Source organism: Balaenoptera acutorostrata, chromosome 13 (assembly GCF_949987535.1).
Source record: "Balaenoptera acutorostrata chromosome 13, mBalAcu1.1, whole genome shotgun sequence".
Taxonomy (NCBI): domain Eukaryota; kingdom Metazoa; phylum Chordata; class Mammalia; order Artiodactyla; family Balaenopteridae; genus Balaenoptera; species Balaenoptera acutorostrata.
In genome coordinates this window covers 69,608,140-69,623,287 of record NC_080076.1, presented here as the reverse complement: position 1 = coordinate 69,623,287, position 15,148 = coordinate 69,608,140, and the positions used below count along the sequence as shown (strand labels likewise).

The 15,148-nt window shown below is 46.8% G+C and overlaps 1 long non-coding RNA gene across 1 annotated transcript in view; it reads right to left on the bottom strand.

Moving 5' to 3' along the window:
• Positions 1-218: 218 nt before the first annotated feature.
• Positions 219-15,148, bottom strand: part of LOC130704626 (uncharacterized) — a 298,014-nt gene continuing 283,084 nt past the window's right edge. The window contains exon 7 of the long non-coding RNA XR_009005074.1: positions 219-397. This is a non-coding gene — a long non-coding RNA (uncharacterized LOC130704626). The remainder of the gene's footprint in view (positions 398-15,148) is intronic.

Genomic DNA, 15,148 nt, shown 5'->3' with positions numbered 1-15,148 from the left:
CCTGGGACTCCAACCTCCGAAGAGAGAATGAGAGAGACAGTTAGCCTTAGCTGAGCAATTACTATGTGCCCGACACAGTGCCAGGGGCTGTGCGTGCATTACATCGCCCCCAGGTTACTGTGCACCCACTGTGTGCCGGAACTTACTGACACTGCTGGATTCCGCACAGCCAGAGCTCTAGACGGTGACCTCACGCGGCAGGAACCATACCTGTCTTGCTCCCTGCTGGGTCCCCAGAGCCTAGAGCAGCACTTGGCACAGAGTAGGGGGTTCAAAGGTCATTCGTGGCACAATGAGTGTCCACCCCAAGCCAGGCCGGGCGCCGCGCCGTTCAATTTCCATATGTAAGTCCACCATCTTCTGTCACCATCTCCCAGGAGTGCAACCTGCAAATCAGCTGAAAAGAGAAATTGATTAAATTTTTAAAAAAAGAAAGAAAGAAAGAAAAAGAAAAACTAAAAAGCAGTGACAGCCGCGCCAGCCGCAGCAGCATCTGCTGAGTCAGATAGGTTATCCATCCGCAATAATCCATGGCTCCTAATGGAGCGATTTCCCTCCTCCAGATACATAAATTAATAAAGGCGTGCAGACGAAAGGACAGCCAAGGCAAAGAGGCCTCCGGCTGGGAAAAGTCACCTCCCCGAGACCGATGCCCACATCTGCTGCCGAGGCGGGAGAGACGGGCGCCAGACCCCAGCCTCCGCCAAGTGCGCTGCCGCCCGCGAGGCCCCTACTCCGGAGTGGGTCCAGCGTGCACGCCAGCTGTCCAAGGCAGGCCCTGGCTCCCAGGGGCCCCCGACGGTGTGTTTGATTCTCAACCCAAATCGTGCCCCAGCGGCCGCTCCGTTAAGCAGGCCCAAGTGGCAGGAGGCCTCCGTGGGAGAACTGGGGGCCTTTATCGCTCACGCTGGCTTGTTGGCGGAGCCCCTTGGCCGCACTTCACAGGCGCCCCGTGGAGCCCCCTCGGCGGAACCTTCGCGAATCCCACTTGTTGACGGCGGCCTTGTAGCAGGATTTAATGGTGGAATAATATTTACACAGCAAACTCCTCTGGAGGTGTCCTAAACATCGTAAAAGGGATTTTCGGAGCTTAATGAGCGTTAGTGAAGTCAAGACAGGATAATGTGGCAACTGGTGACTCTAATCTGATCTGGCACCTTCAAGGCAGTAAGACTTAGTGGGCGGGACCATTTGGAGAGCTGGCGAAAGTCGCTTTTCCCCTCTGCTTCCCCTCCTCTCCCCCTGAAATCTGTAATACAGTTAGCAGCACGTGGCCTGCGGTGGTCGCATCTCAGCTGCTGTAGGTGCCAGCAAAGCCCAGGCTTAGGCCCATGGGTCCACCGAGGGACTTTTTAACAGGTGAGTGTTAGGGAAGGAGTGGGCAGTGGGGGAGATAGACCTCATCACGTTTTCTTTCTTTTATCTGAAGGCAGCACAAAACTTCTAAGCATTAAAAAAAACAAAACAAAAAAAACCTTGGATTTTAAAATGTCGATAACAGATTCAGTTTCGTGCCTGTGGGTCAGAAAGGCCGCAGCCACAATCCATTCCTACATCTGAACCACCAGAACTGCTCCTGGGAAGGTGAGCAAGGCATCAGATACACAGGCTCTAGAGTTGTCGCTTCAAATCCCGGCTCTGCCATCTCTTGGCTGAGTCACTTCCCTCTCCAAACCTCAGTTCTGTCATCTGTAAAATGGGAATGATGGGCCGTACCTATCATGGGGCAAGAATGTGAGTCAAATACATAGAAAGCCTAGCACTGGAGCTTACATGGAGTAAAGAGGTCATAAAGACGAGTTTAAAAGTCTTTTCTGACCTCAGTTTTCTCATCTGTAAAATGGGACTGCTGTTACCTCTAAGAATCAAATGAGATAAACTGGCACAGTCTAGCTTGGATTCAGATCTAAGAGTCCAGTTCCCAAAGCCAATTCCTGTTACGTCCTTTGCCTTCAGTTCACTGTGACTGACTAGCATCCGAGAGGCTGCCATAGGGAACAAAGTCCCCCAGAACTGATAATTCATGCCTTCACTTCCCCATAACCACAGTCAGATCCTGAGCTCTGCATCTTGTTGATACAGGAAGGGAATCTGTGCAGAAGCAACGGCAGACTGTGTTGTCTAGGACTTGAGAACCAGGGAGATCCTTCAGAGGTCTCTAGGTGGGTTGCTCTGGTTACTGGGAGTTAAGCAGTTGCTTGGTGTTGTGAATTTGGGGGTCCGAGCTAAAGGCAGTAGACAGCTCTGACCAGTGCAGTTCTGCATTGGAGGGGGCCTTGTGAGCTCCAGGCTGACCCCTTGGACCCACTGGGGAGTCCTCTAGGCCTATCCTGTGGTGACTAAGCCTGGTTTTGAATCTTCCCCTCATTAGCTGTGTTCCTTTGGGAAATCGACTTACCCCCTCTGACCTTCAGTCTCCTCATCCACAAGAAGGGAAAAGGAAAGTTCTCATCTCATAGGGTTCCTGTGAGGTTTGAATGGGAAGGTGTGTATAGAGATCCTGGCATAAAGTATTCTTCACATCAAGGACTCATGACCCCCACTATCCTCAAACCTATGAGCTTAGAGCCTGAGATTTATAAGAAAGAGCCAGATGTTCATTTACTACTCTCAATTTAGAAAATCCCAGAGAAGGCCTCTGATTGGCCTCTCCCTGTCATGCAACTATCCTTTAGCTTACAGGCAGACCTCAAGAGATATTGCAGGTTCGGTTCCAGACCACCGTAATAAAAGCTAATATCGCAATAAAGTAAGTCACATATATTTTTTTGGTTTCCCAGTGCATATAAAAGTTACGTTTACACTATACTGTAGTCTGTTAAGGGTGCAATAGCATTGTGTCTAAAAAACAATGTATATACCTTAATTTAAAAATACTTTATTGCTAAGAAATGCTAATTATCATCTGACAACACAGGAACAGCCACAAACCTTCAATTTGAAAAAAATGGAGTATCTGTGAAGTTCAATAAAGTGAAGCACAATAAATAGAGATATGCCTGTAATTGCTGCATCCAAAGGGCTGGCTGTGGTTACATTATAAGGGTTTTTATCTTAAGATAGGAAGAGTGGGTGCATTTTCTGGAAGGAGAGAAATAATAGTCACTGAAGACCATTTCAGTGGCTCTGTGACCACGGTTAAATTTCTAAACATTTCTGAGTTTGGTTTGAGGTCTGTAAAATGGTTGAAAAGATGTCTACTTTCTGTTGAGTTGTTTTGAAGATGAAGCAGAAGAAACCACGTGGCACAATGCCTGGCACATGGTCCAGCTCAATAAGTGTTTGCTGAATCCATATCAAGCCTGTCTTGATTGTTGGTACTATTAGTCCCAAGGCATCTTTAATGATTAGTAATCATATAAGAATAAGGAATAATTTACTCAGTCATCAGTTATCCTTTTCCAGGTGTTCAGAGACAGAAAAATGCAAGTAGGAGATGAGTTTATATGTATGCTTTAAATTTCTAAGATTAATTTATTTTTCATATCATTGGTCTAAAAAAATCAAATGGGAGTGGTGAAGCTGATGGATTTTGTATTAAACTTAGATGGGTCCACCTTTTTCACTAACATTTTACTATAAAAAGTTTCAAAGACAGAAAAGTTGAAAGAAGTTTATAGCAAACTTTTTATGAAAGTTTATTAAAAGTCTGGAACTTTTTATAAAGTTTATATCCTCCACCTAGATCCCACCATTAGCATTTATATACTCACTTTATCGTGTCTATCCATCTATCTAACCCTCTATCCATCCATTAACTCATCTTATTTTTTTATGCATTTCAAGCAAACATTTCAGCAATGCAATATCAATATGTGTTTACAGTTTTTATGTAAAAAAGTATATGAATGTATTGAAATGCATAAATCGTAAGTGGGGCTGACACTGAATTTTGTCAAATGCAAAAAACTGTGTGACCCAAACCTCTCACCCCTCCCCAGAAAGTTCCCACAGCCCCTTCCCAGTCAATCCTTGCCCTAACCCCCAGGGGCAAGCATTGTTCTTATTATTTCCCACCATCTATTAGTTTTGTTTTTTCTAGAACTTTATATAAGTGCATACAATTTGTACTCTTTTCTGTCTGGTTTCTTTCACTGAACATGAAGTTTTGGAGACTGACTCATACCATTATATATATCAGTAATATGTTCTTTTTACTCTTGTGTAGGACTCCACCATGTGAACATACCACAATTCATCTGTTCATTCTCCTGTTGATGGTCATTGGGCCATATCTAGTTTTGCTTTAAATAAAACTCCTATGAACATTCTTATACAAATCTTTTTGTGAACTTGTTTCATTTCTCTTTGTAAATATTGAGTTGAATTTCTGGGTTATAAGGTAGGGAGTATGCTGAGTTTTATAAGAAACTTTATAAGCTTTTTCCTAAACTGGTTATACCATTTTACCGTCCCACCGGCAATGTATAAGAGTTCCAGTTGCTCTACAACCTCATCAACATTTGTTGTCGTCAGTATTTTTAATCATAGCCAACTTGCGAGTGTGCAGTAGTATCTCACTGTGTGTACAGGCCATTTTTTTTCTTAACCAGAGCCAAGTTCTCATCCATTTCATAAAATGCCTGAAGTGGAAGGACCCTTATTTTACAGATAGGAAAACTGAGGTCTAGAGGGGAAAGAGATTGGGCCAGTATTTCCCAGTTGTGTTAAAGGTAAAGCTAGACTAATAATTCAGGCTTCTGACAACTGATCCGGGGCTCACAATAAGAATATGTCATTAAGTTGAGCACCTACTATGTGCCAGGCACTGTAGCAGATTCCCTCCTATTTACTATTTAAATTATTTCATTCAGTCGTTCATCTAGTCATTCAACAGACACTCACTAAGCTGTTCCCTGGGCTCTGCAGGTGCAGAAAAAAACAATGGAACCATTCTGGCCTCCTCCAAGGAGCTTACATTTGAGTACACGAGAATCTTTAATCCTTAATCAAAGCAGTATTTTTCCCACTTTAGACACAGTAAGACCTACATGCATTAATGCATCAAACGTGCTTTCTTCAGTGTAAAGGGAGCTGCTGCAAGTACTGTGGGAATCTTGATTACTAGAGCAAAGAGGGTCCTAACTCCAGAAAATATGTATTTTTACTCCTGTCCATTTCGTTTCCAAACTTGGGCCATTGCACATCACCTTTTCTCCTGGAAGGGTTCTGCTGAGTGTCCCCTGAGGAAAGTTAGATGTCCAAGAGCCCAGTTCTCCATCTGATGGGAAGAAAATCCTCACAGAGAGAGTGGGATCTTTTCTCAACCTTACTTACTCACAGAAGGCCTCTGGGGTCCAGTGAAACCTGTTTGTTTTTTTCCTAAAGTCAACTGGGAGTGGATTTTTAGTCTAAGGAAGAGCACCATACAATTTTAAAAGGAGAAGAGACCTTAGATATTGTGGCATCTAGGCCTGGCCCTGCCACTCGCCCCCTCACTACTTACTCAGCCCATCTCTGAGTAACAACTCTGAGTCCTTATATAAACTCATTCTTGGTCCAGAGCTTTGTTCAAGCTTTTTCTCTGCTAAGAGCATTCTGTCCCCTCCCCACCCTACCATCCCCTTTTGCCTGAAAAATTCCTATATGTTCCTCAGATCGCAGCTTAAATGACACCTCCTTCAGGCAGCCTTCCTTGATTACCCAACCCCCAAGCTGGGTCAGGTGGCTTTCTTGGGTTCCCACTGCTCCTTCTGCTTCCCCTAACGGCACTAATCACTGCACTGTACAAAAGTCTGTTCACTTCTCTCTCCCCAAGGAGAGTAAGCACTGTGCCTGATTTCTTTACCATGAACTCTCGGTGCAAACACAGGGCCTGGCACATAGTAGGTGGTCAAAAACTGTTGATTGAATTATGACTGAACCCAGTGGCTTCCACACCCTCTCAGTCTCCTCTCAGATCCAGCTTCTTTGCACACAAAAGTCAACCTAACAGCGGCTGATGCATCCTGGCAGGTATCCGGTTCCCTTCTCATGACCGTCCCCCTCCTGACTCACTTCCCTGTTAAGCAAGTAAGACCCCAGAGGGCCCTGATCAACACTGTCAACTTCCTGAGGCTGCACCATTTTAAGAAAAGTGATGGGGGAGCTTGTTTCTGGAGCCTCCTGCCGTGAGCCCCATAAGATAGAAAGACAGGGATAATACAGTACATGCCAGCAGCTTCTACCGCAATGTCATAGCAAGGATCCCAGGTGAAATGCACAGGAGATGTAATTACAGGTGAGGAGGATTATGAGCAGATAGGAGCCACAAGCCACTTCCCCTCCCCCTCGCTCCCTACCCCAGCTGCCCTCCAGGTCCTCGGCAAGCTGGTCAGGTACCTGGTTCTGTAATGAGTTTAAGGGTAAAAGATGGATGGAGCTCAGTTGCTGGAGAAACTATGGCCCACATTCTCTATTAGGGAGAGCACATTTCAACTGGACCACGTTCTCCAGAGAACACTTTCTGGTGGGAAAGCCCTTCTGCTTCTACTTGCTCATTACAGTCCCTCTGTGACTTCGTAAATTGTACAAATGAGGAAAATGAGGTTTGAGACCCAGAGTAGGTGTCCCTGAAGTCAAAAACAGCATACCAGTTTAGGTTCTATGCAGGAAACAAGATCCAGTCTAGGTATTTTAAGCAGGATGGGATTTAATACAGGGATTTAAGTGCAGACAGAACTACTGGAAGGAGCAAGTTCTAGGTTAAGCCTCTTGGAATAACTCCCAGAAAATACAGAACAGAGGCACCTGGACAGCCACTGCTGGAATTATGCTGGAAGCAAGAAGCTGCGGCACGTCCAACACCACTGCCTCTAGAGACCCAGGATGAGGGACCAAGACACACGGTCTCTGCTGCAGGAGAGTCTTGCATGTGCATGACTAGACTTTCCAACAGCTGTGGCCTTGAGCCACCAGAGTGTGGCTTCACATCAGCTTCCCAAATGTCACATCAGTGCCTCTCGTTGGTAGGGATGAATCTGCATCCAGAATTCTAGCTGCAAGGGAGTCTAGAAAGATCAGTGTTGCCTTTCCTTCCTCTCCAAGCTGCAGGAGGTAGAATGGAAATTCAGGGAAGCCGCCCAGAGGACCTGACACATAGACAGGAAACCTGGAACTAAATCCCAGCTCTGCCACCTTCTGTGTGTCCCTTATTGTCACTATGACATGGTAATATGGACAGCCACCTTATAGGGGTTCTGAGAGGGCTAAATAAGATGATGTGTGTACAACTCTCAGTGCAGAGCCTGGAATATCTTAAGTTCTCAACAAAGGGTAGGCAGTGAGACTTTTATCATTACTGTTTTAGAAAAGAATAGTCCTTCCCCCACCAAAAAAAAAAAAAAAATCAGGTTACACAACCACAGATAATAATTTCATACTACTTCTGGGAGCAAGAAATCCATGGAGAAATATAATTTGGATGCAGAATTCTTGACTTCCCAGGTCGTTTTTTGGTTTGTTCTTTTACCTTTTTGAGAAAATTGGAAAAGCATACTTTTTGGGGGAAAGCCTATTACATGGTTAATCGCCCTCTGTAGGTCAGCTCAGGGAGGGGGACAAAACATCCGGGTAAGAAAGAGGTTCTCAGTACTAGTTTTCCCAGAAACAGATGAAGGCCCCACTTTGTTTGTGACCACAGACAAGGCAAGGGAGAGGGCAGAACATCTTCATCTCCAGCCTGTGTTTTGGGAGAATGAAGAAGCGTAAGTTTGTCCCTAGGGAGGGGGTTGGGTCAGCAGAAAGAGGAGAGAAATCAGAGTCAGGCAACCCTGTGGGCCCCGCCCAACACTGATTCCTCTGAGCCGCATCGTGACCCTGGGCAAGTCATGTTCCCTCTTGGATCCTTCACTTTCTCATCTGCAAAATGGGGGCCATCACTTTCACCTGCTGGATTGCTATGAAGACAAGAAGGCAGGTCAGACATTCGATGTTCTGTTCCCCGGTCACTACCCACGGGCCACATCTTCCTGCCAAAGATCAGCAGGATTTGTGAGCTCAGGCCAAGGGAGAGGGTGTGGGGGTAGCCATCCTGGTGGAAAGAAGTCTGCTCTGGGCGTCTCTGCCTCACTGAAGCTGGACCCTATACCTGCAGCAGCCAAAGCATCTTTTCTAAAGAAGCCAACATTTCTTTCTCCCATCAGTGGTGGTGGAGGGAGAAGAACAGAAACTCTCACCAGGCAGGAAGGGCAGCAAGACACACTTTCCTTACGTGGTTTCACAGGGTTAGGTATTAAAATACTTGCTTGCAGGTAACCAGCACCATCAGAGAGTGAAGCCAATATAGGGAAGAGAAAAGCCACACACAGAAGTGGCTGGGTCTGAATCAGAAGATGCCTCCCCCAGCCCTGTCACTCCGGACGCAAGCTGCCAGCTCCCAAGATGAAGGTCCCCACCCTGCTTCAGTGGCTGAAGTCATTAAGGAGCATCCGGGGCCCGTCTTTGGCAGGAATGATAGCTGGACACCAATTTGGACGCCTGAGGATGGTGGCCCGAGAGGATCAACAGGACACAGTGGGGAGGCCTGATCAGCCCACCTGGCAGCCGGACCCAGACCTGGCTGTCTGTACCCAGACCTGGCTGTCTGTACCATATTGCTCACCGTCTGGCAAATCGACAGATTTTCACAAACCAGATTCCTTTTCACATGCCTGGGCCCTTCCTGTCCAACTGTTCCAGCATCTGTTTCTCTTAAAATGTATTTATTACACCGAGAAGAATAATAATGGGGCCGGGTCTGAGGCATCGGAGGCTGTGGCAGTGGCTTCCTCCCAGGGCCTCCTTTGGAAGCGATTATATTGGGAGAAATGGTGCAGTGCTCAACCTGGTGACAGCCTGCTTTGGTCACTGGAGTCTGGAGTCACTGGACATTGGCCCAGAGTATGAGGCTGAAGGGGAAAGGCCACGATGGTAGTTGGGGGCTTGGACCGGAGTCTATTTGTGAGTAGTGTGGCCTCAGGCAACTTCCTGAACTTCTCAGAGCCTCAGTATCTTCTTCTGTGAAATGGGGGTAGAGCGACAAGATCTCCAAGGTGATTTATTTCTTGTTTTGCCTCTGAGTGCTTCAAAAAGCTCCTGCTTATAGAACTCAGTCTTACTTGGACACCTGAGAATATGCATTTCTTCGTGTATTCATTCATTCATCCATTCATTTGTTCATCAGATTGTTCAACGAACTAGCTATCCTCAAGACACTGGTGATATGATGGTGCTTAAAAAAAATTACCAAAGCCTGTTTCTTAGCACTCAGGTAATTCAAGTACATTTGCAAATAGTCACGGCAACTAGGATTCCTGGGGCTGTTTACCGTGTGCCAGCCATGGCGCTCAGCACTTTACAAACATCGCAGCAGCCCTGTAAGGTTTATCTCTGTCTCTCTGGGGGAGATGGGGGAAACTGAGGCTCAGGAAGGTGGAGCAACTTGTCCAAAGTCACACAGCAAATACACTGACAGCAAGCACATTCGGACAAGGATTTCACTATAGGCTGACACCTTGGGTTCTCATTTAAATGCCTCGGCAGTTACAGAGGTTTGTCATTGCCCCAATCCTATCTGATTTCTACAGCAGCCCTATGGCGTAGCTGGAGAGGAAAGTGGGTCCCACATTATGACGAGGCCCAGGGGTGGAAAGCGGTTTCTCCAAGGTGACAAAGCAAGTCGATGGCAGCACCACCTGTAAACATAATAAAACAGAAACCAAACAACGAACCGAAGCCTTCTCCACTCACCCATTGGTTCTCTTACTTAGCAGATACCAGATGTAGTTGGCTCCACGATGCACTTATTTAGGTTTTACTATCTCTGGATCAGGAGTCATCGTACAGTGAAGGTGTGCCATATTCTAATTAGTGGCTTGTTTCTTTTTTCTTAGCAAGACATCAAATAATGGTGCGTGTTACAACCAATGGCATATTCAACGGAACGAAATGTGGTGTTTCCAGAGCACCTAGTATGTATAAGAAGTGTGCTGGGCATTCTTCCCCCTTGTCCTCCTCACTGAGGGAAGAGGCCCCAGGCAAGCTGAGATCCTTAGGGGTTCTTGGGAACACGGATTTTAAGTGCCAGTGTTTGGTTCCATTCACCATGTCCCGACCCTCCAACTCTGTCCACAGAACGGGGTCTGCAGACAGATCCCACTTTGAGAGGTGATGGTGGAGGTGGTAATAACCATCTCCAGACTCTCAAGAGCCCTCACTGAGGGGTCTCTGAACCTCAGTCCAGGCGCTGGGCCCTCAGTCTCCACTCAGTCACCTTCCCAAGCCTCCCAGGTCCAGGTAGACTCAGCGGGGTTGCCAGCAATCTCCACCAGGAACGCAGAGGTGGCGATCCCAGCACTGCCCCTATGAGCTTTGGGAATAATTGAGGTGGAATGATTTTGCCAGCCCAGCCACCACTGCTGATTCCTGAGAGACAGAGGAGGGAGCAGAGCAGGAGGAGCACGTGACTGCGGTCAAAACACAGGGACGGGCTGGTTTGCTCTGGGCAGGCACCAAGCTGGGAGCAGAGCAGTGGCGCTGGGAACTGATTGCCCCTGGTAGGAAAATAGATGCTCCCCACCCCCTCCCCACTGCCAGGACTTGGGGGAGCCGACATGGAAAATTAAGTCACAGCACCAAGGTATCTAAATATTTGGAGTACATGCGGGTAATTTACCCCTTCCTGGCAGTCTGTCCCTTAGACAAATGGAGTGGGTAGACATCTTGGGAGACAGGGAAACCCAGGGAGGCACATAGTAGGTGATCCATATATGGACGCATCCTTTGGGAAGCAGGCAGACTCGCAGGGTAGAGACAGGAACTGGAAGGGAACTTAGAGGCCGAGTCCATCATATTCTTCCTTTTATAGATGATAGTGAACCATCATAGTCACACAGCAAGTTCCATCACTGGCAAGGTGGGCATGCAATGTCTCCCTTCTCCTAGTATAGTGTTTTCAAGCCCACAGCATCAGAAAACACACACACATACACACACACACACACACACACAGTGGCTTTCCCATCACAGAAGCATTTCAAGTAAGGGATTGCCAAGTAAAAAATTTCCAAAGATCCTTTATACTTACATTCACCACAGTGTACCATAGAGGAGTAGATCCTCAGAGAAAATAATAGCTGTCATTGACTATAATCAATAAACTCTGGTTTAAATGAAGTAACATGTTTCTTTATTGCAGGACTTATCAGAGCATTTAAAATGATGTTGCGCATTCCCAAGCAATAAGTGGGGATATGAATGAAAGGAGGCTCCAAATGAATGGATTTGAGCACCCAGGATATTGTTTTCACTCCATTATGAATTTTCCTAAAATCATTTTTAAATTTTGATTTGTAATGCTAGGATGACAAAGAATAAAACTAAATAAAAAAACATAGCATTTATTTATCCATCCATTCATCAAGCCAATCACCTATCCATCCATCCATCAATGCAGTCATCCACTAATTAATCAATTAATCCACCCACTCATCCATACATCTGTCCACCCACTCAACTAACTATCTGCCTTTCCAGCCATACTTCTATCCATCCATCCATCCATCCATCCGTCCATCCATCCATCCTCCAAGTAGTCACGGATCACCTACTATGTGCAGGTACTGTACTAATACTAGCAGCTTGCCGTGGGAAAGGGGTACAGATATGAAATAGATACACTTCTTGCTAATGAAGGTACTTAGAGTTTGTGAAGAGGAGGCAAGGAGCAAACAGACCCAGCATGTGCTAACCTAACCCACTGTGTGAATTGGCTCAGTTGGTCCTGACACAACCCTGGGAGCTAGGAGTTCTTACTCTCCCCATTTTACAGACCAAGAAACTGAGACTCAGAAGAGAAACAACTCACCAAAGGGCTCTGGCTATTGAAAGGTAGAATCAGGACACAGACCGTTCTTCCCACCCATGCGCTCCCACTCGGCTTATGTTTAAAGAGGGGGCAAGATAGTTTAGTGCACATTCCGTCTAGTTTCACCGTTTTGTCCACATGTTCAACAAGCAGTTATTGTGTGCCTACTGTGTGTGAGGTGCTCTGAGTGCTGGGGCTACGGCAGTGAGCCTGACTGAGTTTCTGCTCTCAGAAGCTTGGAGGACACGCTTCATAGCGGGTGACACAGGTTATGCTGGGGTGGGGAGACGGGGAGGTGAATCCCCAGCCAGCCCTGCGTCCTCCTTGCCAGCTGCAGCGGCGGCTTGCTGAGGCCTTCTCTCTCTGCCTCGGGGTCTCAGGGCTGATGCTGAGTTCCGGGAACAGCTGCCTGGGAATCAGCCCCACCGGTGAGACCATGCCAAGGCCTCTTTTGAGGGCATGAAGGAACTTTCCAGGATGAGCTAACGCAGCAGTGGCCACACAGAAATGATGAGGCCGCCGTCCTAACGCTAAGTCAATTACCTTCTCTTTAATTTGCAGCGGCCGGGACCACATTGGAGCCATGATGTCACCGGCACAAACAGCCCCGTGGCATTCTCCATTTATGAGCTGGTCCAGGCCACCCATGGTGTCGTCAGTTGACCCAGCTCAGGTCCCATCCCTGGGTTTCAGGGAGGGGCCCGAGGTCTTCCTTGGGCTGACTCTCCTGCTGTTTAGCTTGGAGACGTGCTGAGGATCAGAGTGTGCCCGGCGAGGCTGCTTTGGGGAGGCTCATCTGGACCCATCTGAACTGCCGCCAGGTGGCTAAGTGGGAGAAACCTGAAGCCAGCCTGCCTGGGTTCACAGCACAGTTTTGCTGCTCCCTAGCTGTGTGACTTGGGCTAGACACCTCTCTCTCTGAGCCCCTGTTTTCTTGTCTGTAAAATGAGAATAATTATAGTAATAATAACAGTACCTAATTCATAGAATGAGTGCACGTGTTAATAAACGTCTACTTGTAGAAAGTGCTGAGTGCTCTGTCTGGCACACACAGGCATTAAATGCAGACCAGTTAATGTATTATTCCTGTAGCCTGTTTTAGGTGGGTGGGAGACGGATGTTTCTTCAACAGGAAGGCAGCAGAGTGCAATGGTTGGGAGTCCTGGGAGGTCGCCACCCCCTCTCTGAGCCTCAGCTGCTGCTCTGGGGAGTGGTCACCATAACAGTTCTCACCTTGGAGGGTAAGAGTTTGCAAGGATTAGAGGAGAACACTCATAAAGCTCAGCACAGGGCTCGGTACATAGTAGGTGCTCAATAGATGTGCTTCTTACAACCCAGTCAAACAATGGGCAAAAGACCTAAGTAGACATTTCTCCAAAGAGGACATACAGGTGGCCAACAGGCACATGAGAAGATGCTCCTCATCGCTATTATTAGAGAGATGCAAATCAAAACTACAATGAGGTACCACCTCACACTGGTCAGAATGGCCATCATTAAAAAGTCTACAAATAAAAAATGCTGGAGAGGGTGTGGAGAAAAGGGAACCCTCCTACACTGTTGGTGGGAGTGTAAATTGGTGCAGCCACTATGGAGAACAGTATGGAGGTTCCTTAGAAAACTAAAAATAGAGCTGCCATATGATCCAGCAATCCCACTCCTGGGCATGTATCCGGAAAAGACGGAAGCTCTAATTCAAAACGATACATGCACCCCAATGTTCATAGCAGCTCTATTTACAATAGCCAAGACATGGAAGTGACCTAATTGTCCATCAACAGATGAATGGGTAAAGAAGACGTGGCACATATATACACAAAGGAATATTACTCAGCCATAAAAAAGAATGAAATAATTCCATTCGTGGCAAAATGGATGGACCTGGAGATGATCATACTAAGTGAAGTATTTAAGTCAGAAAGAGAAAGACAAATATGTAATATCACTTATATGTGGAATCTAAAAAGTAGTACAAATGAACTTATTTACAAAACAGAAATAGATTCACAGACAAAGAAAACAAACTTATGGTTACCAAAGGGGATGGGGTGGGGGGGAAGGATAAAAATAATAAATGAATAAATAAATAAGGCTCTTATGAGCATCACATCCTCTGTGCTTTCCTAAATTCTTGCCCAGTAAGGGTGTGCAATTTCCCCTAGGGTCAGGCTCACACGTGTCCCATGTCTTGGCCCAGCTGCTCTCCTCTGACTGCCCTGCTCTCCGCACTTCTCTCTCCAGATCTTTACTGTCTCAGCACACACACACCTCTTCTAGAAAGGCCCCCATCACCTCCAGGAAGAATGGGGAGCCCTCTGAGCCTCCTTGCAGCTGCCTATGCCCCCTCCATCACCACACTTACCCCCAGCATCCTGCTTGCCTGTCTGTCTGCCCACCTCTGCCATTAGACCATGTCTTCAAGAACAGCCTCTAGGTCCCAATCGACTCCCATCCCACCGCCATCCAGTAAAACTCTGTTGCCTTCATAAACAACAGAACTTCGCTCTGCTACTAACTGGCTGTGTGATATTGAGAACGTCACTTGACCTCTCTGATCCTGAGCTTCTCGCCTGCAGTATGGAAACAGCATCAGCAAGCTCACAGGCTCCCTATAGGGCCTGAGACAGACACAGAGTTCAATTGCTTACCCGTCACAGGACCTTAATAAATACTAGCTCCTCTGCCTCTGATAACCTGTGTGAGCTTCCAGCAAGTTCTTTCAGCTCTCAATTAACTCATCTGAAAAAGGCAGATAGCAACAGTACTAACATCAGACTGTGCTTTCAGGATTAAATGAATTAAATATGTAAAGCCCTTGGAAGCACGAACAGAATATAGTGAGTGCTTACTTCACGTTACCTGCGATGATAATAGTATGATAATTTTTTCCCTGCCCCTTCTTGGCTATTTCTGGCCTGGGTCTAGCACTGGGTCTCTTGTACGGCAGATGTTTAATCAGTATTTGTGGGCTGACTCCATGAGAAACACTTAAAATCTTGACAAGCAAAGACCCTCTCCGCGTCTGTACCTCTGATGGCGGCAGCCACTGGAAATGCACTGTCCATACAGTCATGAGTCCCTGCAGCATCTAAGATTAAGTCACGTCAACACAGGCTGCTAAACACCCATAGGCAGATTCCATTTCTAAGTGTTGCAAGATGGACAGAGTGTAGTGTAAGAGAAAGACAGAGAAAGGGGATTGGCAGGATCAGAGGGGAGAGAGGGACAGCTTATGACCACAGGGCAGGATCAGGGGACACTGCCTTCCTTGGTCCCTTCGTTCATTCACTCAATATTACTGAGTGCCGCTCCAGCCCAGAGCTA